This window comes from Staurois parvus, unplaced genomic scaffold (genome assembly GCF_062004578.1).
Source record: "Staurois parvus isolate SC_StPar_1 unplaced genomic scaffold, SC_StPar_1.0 ptg000235l, whole genome shotgun sequence".
NCBI classification, from domain to species: Eukaryota; Metazoa; Chordata; class Amphibia; order Anura; family Ranidae; genus Staurois; species Staurois parvus.
In genome coordinates, this window is record NW_028318031.1 from 164,241 (window position 1) to 174,504 (window position 10,264).

Genomic DNA, 10,264 nt, shown 5'->3' on the forward strand with positions numbered 1-10,264 from the left:
AGGTAGGACTTGCCCTAAGGTAAGCAGGTTGTGGATTAGGGTGTATGCCCTCCGCACTATTCTTCATACAGACATTAAGCGTAATCCATATGAAGCGCTTCTATTTAAACCACTAGAGGGCCTTCTTCGCTCTGAATGGCAGCTGGCATCACATTTATTTATGGCAACTAAATTGACGATTGCGAGGGCTTGGAAGACTCCTGTCCTTAGCTTTGAGGCTGTCAAAAATCGGATGAACTTCATAATGGTCAATGAAAAACTGATGGCCATATTGTTGGATACCCATACAAAATTTCTGCAGATATGGCGTCCCTGGCTGGATATAGCTCAGCCCTCGAGATTCGACCAGTCCCTTCTATCGATATGAGGATGGATTTTGCTGTGACCCCCCCCGGAGCCCCTCCCTCCCCCTTTTTTTTTTGTGTGTGTGTGTTGTCCATGTCTCTCTACTATTTGTCTTTTTCTACTAGCTAGACGGGCAGGCGTATAATACCATCGGTATAGAATTTTGTAGGCATTCTCAAGAATAATGACATTCCTGGAACACTTAGATAATGTTTGGGTCATGAGCTGCCAGTCTTGTTGATCCAAGTTTCCCCCTAATTCCGACTGCCAACGCTGATGGTAGGAACGAACCGGAGGGGTTCTATAAGATATAATGGAAGAATAAATCAGGGAGATCAGACCCGGAGCATGAGGTCTATGTCTACACTGGTTTTCAAAAGGGGATAAACGGTAAGGTATGAATAAAGTGACGAAGTTGAAGATAACCAAAAATGTTCTCAGAGGGGAATGTTATAAGAAGAACGCAGAGTGTCAAAGGTAATTATTCTTGTGGGGGATAGGAGTGAGTGAACATCATAAAAACCATGTGCCTGCCACCAGACAAACTGTCTAGGGTTATCCTTACCCGGAGGGAATAATGGGTTATGCAATAGGCGTATCAGAGGCAGGTGAGGATTTGTTTGTTTTTCAATTGAGTTGTACAATTTATAGGTCACATTGGAAAATGTTCTGAAATTATTTATCTTTGTATCATTTTTTTACATCACATAAACCTGACATTTTAACAGGGGTGTGTAGACTTTTTATATCCACTGTATCTCATGCTTTGTCATTGTGGGGCCTACTATGTGGGCAAAACTATCTGGCACTTTCGCCAACGTATAAAGGATCATATTTACTATACTACAAATGCTAAAATGCTGATCATTAGTTATCACATATGTATGAAACACAATTTTGATCTATCATATATGCAGTCCATGGGCCTAAATGGGCTAAAGAGGGACGCAAGAGGAGGAGACTGGGACAGGTTGGTCCTCCAAAAAGAAACATTTTGGATAGAAAGGCTAGCAGCAAACACAAAGCCGGGTGTCAATGAGATGCTCTTGTATAAATCTTTTTTTCTAATGGTCAGTGATGTAGACTTGATGGTTTGTCTTTTATGAATATTCCCCTCTTCCCCCCTTTTTTTCCCAGAGGATGTAGCTTGCCCACTATTGGTCGAGATGTGAGGAGCTATCGGGTTCCCCCACATTTCTTGTTGCCAGTGTTAGGACAAGTGTATGTCTCCCTGAGGTAGTCAGTGTCATCATTGGGGATTTTTCTGCCTCTTTGTGGTGCTGTCCCACCTCATTTTGGAAGGCTCTCTTCATGTGCTCCACTGCTGGGGATGGACAGGTGGTTTTCCTGGATATCTGGGTGAATTGCCTGTTTCTTTTCCCTATAGAGTGGTTGGGCACATGTGGCTACTGCTGTGGCCGTCTGCTGGCGATTCTGTTAGCGTCACTGCGCATGTGTGGTGGCCATCTTGGCCTTCCACATGTATGCGCAGTGTATTCCACGTTCGTCAGCATGCCAACTGGGTGGTATGTATGCTTGGTAGACATTTTGACCACTCAAGCATGCACACCATGGCAATGTCCAGCCTGAGATATCTCACGCCAGTGATTACCTGGTGATGGCACTCCATCAGAGGGGGAGTATATATTTGGGCCCATTCTACAATAGCCCTGGGAGAGCGGTCATACCCACATGCATCCACAGTTACCAACTTTTCTTGTAAATAGGACAAGGGTAAACTTTATGATTTTTTTTTTTTTTTTTTAATTACCGGTGACAGCCTGTTATAAGATTTAAATTTACTTATTTTCATTTTTGCCTCCTTTTCTATACTACGAGTGTGTTGGTACATATTTTTCACATCAGGGGAATTTATCTGATCTATCCAGCTTAATAAGAGGTCATCATACACCATTTCTTCTCTGGAAGATCTCACACTCATGTTATCATTATGGCTGAGAACTGCTTATTTTTCTATTCCTTTTTGAGTTGAACTGAAATTTTTGGACTTATGGAAGCCATAGCTGTATAGGTGGTCCTAGTTCAACATTAACGTGAGCATAGTGTACTGTATGTGTAAAAATAATCTCCATGTCCTCCTCGTTTTTGAGATGGATAGTAAATTTAGGGTTCAATGTGTATTACTTTTATAGGTTAGATCTTTCCCGTTGTGGCTGCGGTGTGGGCCCTGCTATATGCCACCTGCACGTGGGGAATACCCATTTCCTGCATTTCAGGATGACCCACTGTGCGCTTTCCATTCCGTCTGATCCTATTTTCTAGTGTCTCTGGAGCTAGTACCATGCTCAGACAGGTTGGGGATGATTTACTAAAGGCAGATAGACTGTGCACTTTGCAAAGCGCAGTTATACTCCGCAAGTGCAATTGCTCCAGCGCTTCGTAAATGAGCAAAAGCTCTGCTAACGTCCATCATCCAATCACGTGCAAGCAAAACTGCTGTTTTTTTTTTTAAATTTCCTTGCACGATTGGGTATTCTTTGTAAAGTGGAGCTTTAACTCATTTACTAAGGTCTGGAGCAACTACACTTTGCAAAGTGCAGTCTATTTCGTCTCCACATCTATACACCTCATGTGAAACCTTTCACCTCGCTCAATTGGCTAGCACTCTGCTCACCCTCCTAGTCCTCCTCTCCTCCATTCCCAAAATCTCCTCCCTCTACCCCCCTAAAACAACTTTACATCAGACCCTCACTACTTCCATCTCCCCACCTCCTCCTGATACTCCACCACTAACAGACCCACACGCTCTGGCACACCCCGCTCCCATACCAACTTTCTCACCCTTCTCCTTACCGATGGGGATATCTCCCCAAACCCTGGCCCCTCACCACCTCCTTCACCCACTAGGCACCCTCCTACTCCCACAAACCGCTGCAACCCCCTCATCCTTATACCTTTCCCCCTGCTCCATGCATCCACCCCTACACTCTCGGTTGCACTCCTGAACGCCCGAGCGGTTTGCAACAAGCTCATCGCCATCCATGACCTCTTTATCTCCCACTCCCTCCTAGAGATCACCAAAATCTGGATCCAAGCCACTGACTCCACCTCCCCTGCGGCACTCTCCTATGGAGATCTCGTCTGGTCCCATTCATCCAGACCAAGTGGTCGTAGAGGTGGTGGGGTCGGCGTGCTCTTGTCACCGCTGAGCACCTCCCAAACACCCCCTCTGTATCCATCTCCTCCTTCGAGGCTCACTGCATCCGGCTCTTCTTTCCCACCCCTCTGAGGATTGCAGTAATCTATTGGCCTCCTGGACCCATATCCCGCTGCGTCGACAAATTTTCCACCTGGCTACCCTTCTTCCTCTCCTCTGAGCTACCCACCATCATCCTTGGAGACTTCAATATCCCTATCAATGCCAACAACCCAGCTACATCCCAACTCCTCCACTAACCCCCCCCCCCCCCCCCCCCCAAACATCAAACCATCACCAGCCATAATCTCCACAACCTGAATCCAGCCTCTCTCTACTCTGCAGCTGACCGTCTGTACGACAGTATCCTTCCACTGTCATGCCCTGACCTGGCCACAACTGCGGTTAACAACTTGCTGTCAGCTGCCTCGGACTCCTTAGCACCCCTAACCACACGTAGCATTAGACCCCAACCGCTTCAACCCTGGCAGAATGACACTAAAAATCTTAAACGACACAGTCGCACGCTGGAGCGATTATGGCGCAAAACCAGATCCCCTCGAGCATTCTCCCTCTACAAATCCACCTTCCTCACCTACACCTCCTCCCTCCACGCCACCAAACAAGCCTACTTCGTAACCCTCATCAACACCCTCTCCACCTGTCCTCGTCGGCTCTTTTCCACTTTCAACTCCCTACTCTTCCCCCCCCCCCCCCACCCAGTACCTCACTCACCACCCACAAGATTGCCAATCACTTCCAAAATAAGATCGACACAATCCGTAAGGACATCGCCACTACTCAATCTACCTCCCCATCTAGCCTCCCTCCCCCTATAACCCCATTAACTCCCCCCCTCCTCTGACCTCGCAACTGCCCTGCCCCCCACCACACACCCCGCACACTATAACTTCTCCAACACTCCACTCCTTCAGCCTTGCTACCACTGAGGAGGTAACTAAGTTCTTCTCAGAAGCCTGCCTCAACACTTGCCCCCTTGACCCTGTCCCCACACAACTCCTCCCATCACCCTCCTCCTCCATCCTACGCTCCCTCACCCACATCTTCAATCTCTCCCTCTCTACTGGCACATTCCCCTCCCCCCTAAAGCACGTGCACATCACCCTCATACTCAAAAAACCCTCCCTGGACAAACTTAGACCCATCTCCCTGCTGCCATTTACATCCAAGCTCCTTGAGCACTTACTCTACAAGCGCCTAAGCTCCCACCTCACTGACAACAACCTCCTTGATCCACTACAATATGGCTTCCATCCCCTACACTCCACCGAAACCGCCCTACTTAAAATCACTAACGACCTGCTAACCGCCAAAGCTAATGGCCACTACTCAATCCTCCTACTCCTCGACCTTTCTGCAGCCGTCGACAGTTGACCACCCCTTCCTCCTTAATAAACTACACTCCCTTGGCATCAGAGACTCCGCTCTCTCCTATCTATCCCAGCGCTCCTTCAGCATTACCTATAACGCTACCACCTCCCCCTCTCTGTTGGGGTCCCCCAAAGTTCTGTCCTCAGGCAAACCTCATCCCTCAGCAAACTCCCACAGCTTCAACTATCACCTCTACGCAGATGACATGCAAATTTACCTCTCCACCCCTCCAGTCTCCGCCCGTATCGCTCACCTACTGAACGACATATCAGACTGGTTGTCGCTCCATTTCGTCATATTGAACCTCTCCAAAACCGAGCTCCTAATTTTCCCCCCAGCCAGCGCCCCCATCCTCTCCATCACAACAAACACCACCACCATCAGTCCCACCCCGCAAGCCAAAGTCCTAGGTGTCACTCTAGACTCAAACCTGTCCTTCCAACCCCATGTCCAATCGCTGGCAAACTCATGCAGGCTCCACCTCTGCAACATCTCCAAAATACATACATTTGTAACCCCAGACACTACCAAACAACTCGTTCACTCCCTTATTGTCTCACATCTGGACTACTGCAACTCCCTTCTCTCCGGCCTACCCCAACACAGGCTATCCCCGCTTCAGTCTATCCTGAATCAGCAGCCACTCATCCACCTTACCAACTGCTCCGCTTCTGCCACCCCCATCATTCCCTCCACTGGCCTCCAATTGCCCAACGCATTAAATTCAGAATACTAACACTGACATTCAAAGCCATTCATAACGCTGCCCCAAACTAACTCACCGACCTGATACCCAAATATCACCCAACCCGTACTCTTTGCTCCTCACAAGACCTACTTTCTAGCACCCTGGTCTCCTCCCACACCCGACTGCAGGACTTCCCTCCCCCCCCCCATCCTCTGGAACTCACTACCCCAATCCATCAGACTGTCATCTACCGTCCTCACCTTTAGGCACACCCTGAAAACTCATCTCTTCAGGGAAGCATACCCAACCCTCATTTAACAGCCAATCTCCTCCACCCACTCCATCCCCCACAGCCACTTCCTCCTGTACCACTACCCCCTCCCTCCTAGATTGTAAGCTCAAAGAGTATTGTTGTTACTGTATTGTCTCATGTTCTGTCCCCCACTATAATGTACAGCACTGAGCAAACTTTTTGGCGCTATATAAATACTGTATAATAAATATTTCCCTTTAGTAAATCAACCCCATTGTCTGTATTAAGTTCTATCACAGTTCAAACTAATTATGCATATACTGTAAGTTTTTTGTTTATATATTGTCTTTTGTATGCTTTAGCTGCAGTCAGCAGCTTTAATCCTCCTGAGGAAACAGGTACAATATCCTGTGAAATATGTAGAGGAACATTTATTATCTACTGCTATAGAATCTGATTCAAGCCAATACTTCAGGACTGTTACAATACTATGTAGGGTCAAACTATTGTGCATGACCAATTGTTGTCTATGAATAAAGATTACAAGGGAGGTTATATAACTCTTATATTTTATAATAGTGTCTTGTGTACTATTTCTTGGGGCACCTCAAAAGTCATGGGGTAATACCTCCTTTTCTCCACGTTCCTTTTGGTGGACGGAGGGGGCAAGAACAAAGTCCTGACAAAGGTTAAAGGAAGTCCTGGACTTGAACCCCACCTTGTCTCTATGCTAAACCAGAAAGCTTCCTTGCAAGATACAGCCATCAGTACAGCAACTTGTAACATAGGGGTAACGTCTATATAAACCAGCACCTTAAGGCTGCAAGTAGAGCATGCACAGGGTGATTCTGATCTGCAGAGAGAACCAATAAAACCAACTGTATTCAGAAACCTAGTCCTTGAAAGTGCCAAAAACAAACTCTGGTAGAGACCAAGTTGCAGAAAATTTAGAGGAGCAAGAGACCTACCGTTAAGCAGGATGGAAGATTGGACCTTGGGTCAGCAAATTTGCCAGCAGATTTACATTTTCTGCATACCATGTTTTTTTGGAAATGCTGGTGCAATCAGATCAAATTAGCCTGCGGCTTTCTTGTACAAACGTTGAGGAAGAAGCTGCAGTGGAGGAATAGAGTCATCACTGCAAACACCAAAGAACCCCTGGCCCTGATGGTCCCCACTACAAACAAATCCCTGTGAACACCTCCAGGTGATGGGCCCAGATTTAAGTTGACGGCTAACAAGGCCTGCCTACTAATCTTCCACACCAAGCACTACCCAACTGTAAACTGATGAGCAGCCCCCAAAGACAGGCAGAGCAATACTGTAGAGCCAGTTAAAGCAGCTCAAACTCAAGGAAGGTGACTGGTAACCTCTGTTCCTCCAAATGACCATGCTCACTAAACAGACTGGTTTTCAAGAACTCCTACAACAGCCTAGCAAGCTGGTAATCATCAAAACCTTCCAGGCAAGGAAAGATTTTCCAGCATCTGCATGGAGATCTACCAGTCCAGAGGCAATCTAGTCTTGGAGAGTCCTGGCACGATATTGAAACTTGGTGTATAATCACATGGGGGGAGTGAGTGTCTACCATCTATCCCAATACCCTCTTGCAAACATAGCTTGCGGAACACTGCAGAGGCCTCACCTGAGACTGTAGGGACAGGAACTGCTCATTCAGAAGGAACACCCTCCCCTGCACCATATCTAGGACTAAGCTTAACTACTCAAGACATTGTGGCAGAATCAAGACAGACTGCTGATGTTTTAGTATTCAAGTGAAAAGCTCCAGGACCTGCACTGCCTTATGGGCATTTAAAGCCAAGCACTGAATTTTGCTCTGAGAAGTAGATCAGCCAGGTACCCCACTATGAGGATGGTGCAGGTCCTCAATCCCAGAACCAACACCTTAGTAATCACTCCAGAAGCCACAGAAAGCCAAAACACCAATGCCACAAACAAGTAGCAGTCCTCTACTGCAAACTGGTGAGGCTAGGATATTTGGATGTGTAGGTGGGCATCCTTGATATACACAGACACCAGAAAGTGCCCCTGATGAAGTGAAGCAGGCACTGATTGGGTAGAACCCATGCTGAATTTCTGCATGAATTTGAGACCCTTTAGGTCCAGAATTGACTGGACATTTTCATTTAGATTAGGAACCATAAATAGGTTGGAATAAAAGCTGAGAGCTTCTGTGCAGCACTGGAAAACTGGTTTCAAGGGGTTATCATGCCTGTGCCAAAGAAAACCACTTTCATCTCAAAAGATGACGTGACTTCTTGGGACCAGAAGTTAGTGAAAAGGTGTGATGCTTCAAGCAGCTGCCACAAGGCAAATCCAGTAACTTTGGGAGAAGAGGCCTTCGAAAGCAGTTAAAAACTAGGAAGCCCACTGTGATTAATTTTTTGTCAGACAACCCCAGACCCCAACATCCAGAGAATGTTCCACTTGACACCTCATCCTCTTGTAAATTAGAGCACGCAGGTTTGTATCCCAGGCACTGCAACCCAATGAGAATCCCTGAAAGCTTTCCTTAACCCTCCCTCCCCCCCATGGCAATACATGCTGTGTACACGTGTGCCCAAGTGGGGCATTATTAAAAGTGGAACAGCCCAATTAGAGCACCACACCTGCATGGTCCTGCTTCTTCCAAACCAGTTGGATGGTACTCCATTACAGCACAGCCATACGATAACAGAACATTAACCACTTTGACTGCACTATACCAGAAATACTGCTACTTTGGCAGCACGGGCGTGCAAAATAACACAATATAAAAATATAACCCCTTTCTGCTAGTCAGTTCCCCCCCAGTGTCACAATGACTGCTACAATCCCACTATAAGTCACCGATCACTACCATTACTAGTAAACGAAAAAAAAAAAAACCAGTATCTATACCGCCATTTGCAAACACCATCATTCACATAAACCAATTTACATGTATTTGATTTTTTTTTTTTTTTTTTTTTTAGAAAAAAGGTATGTAGAATACATTTTGGCCCAGATTATGACAATTTGACATGTTTAATAGCAAAAAGTCAAAAATATTTCCTCAGAATTGTTGGTTAAAAAAAAAAAAATAATAAATATATATATTTATATTATATTTATTATGTACAGGCGATCAAATACCACCAAAAGAATCGTAAGTAATGCAGGACCGTAATGCAAAAAAAAAAAAAAAAAAAAAAAGACCTGGTCAGGAAGGGGGATAAATCCTTTAGGAGGGCAAGTGGTTAAAGTGGAACTACACTGCATCTGAGTACCACAAATGCTATACAATTCATTAAAAAAAAAAAATCAAAAAACAAACTTCTCCATCCATGTCTCCATGCTTTATTTTGCTCAAAAAAATCATTTTGAAAGATACCTCCTGGCATTTCTGGCAGTGGCCACCTTGAGTCATAGCAAATAAATCATATAGCAGTTACTTCTTGGAATCCATCTGTTCTTCACTCAGGCACTGGCTGAGCCGGAAACCCTCCCCCTCCTGGGATGTATGACATTTGCCTAGGCATAGAAACCAAAAGGAATACAGAAAAAGTTAAACACAAGTGACATATTTTCCCATTTACTAATGCTAGCAGCATAAGGATTAGAAATAGTCCATGTTGCTTTAGAAAGTGAAGTTCCAATTTAAGCATTGGCCAGCATACCAGGCAAATCTCATATTTCAACCAGCACTGGCAGAACTCTGCATCCAGCTGCAGGAACCTTTTAAGACTAACATTCAACCATATGATGCACACACCTGCAAAGAACTTCAGGGACACAGCTCCCCCACAACAGAGCACCATTCTGGGCATATACAGCACACCTACCTGCAAGGTAACCAGATACCAAGTATCCTAGCAAATCACTGTCCACCAGGTCCAGTGCAGAATAGCATCCTTACAGTACACCCTTCATAATGCTCTCCCAATACCCCAGCATGTGTGAACAGAATAGGGGGGGGAGAAGAGAAAAAAAAAAAACACACACGCAGTTGAGAAAACTTTAGACTCCACAGACATCCATTACCTATGGACTGTAGCTCAAAACTGAAGCTTGCCTGAGTAAAAAGGAACCTGCTTTTATGGCCACTATCCATTCATCTGAAAGTGGCAGCATGACACATAGAAACTTCAGGTAGGCCAAACCATGGTCAACCTAGAAGAGGGGGGGGGAAAAAAAAAAAGAAAAGGGGGGTAGGGTTGCACAAAAGGGGATAGGCATGAAAGAACAATATAACACCACCCTAGACTGGTGCAAAGATACACTAGAACAGAAAAGGATGAATAAACCATCCACCAGTATCTCTGGGGCCAGACAAGAGAACTTTGAAGATCTCCCTTACCTTAACAGAACATGGCTCTAAGAATTTACTTATGCCCCATGGCCTAACAAAGCATCCAATGTCATGAAGGAAGGGATATGAACCTTAGCC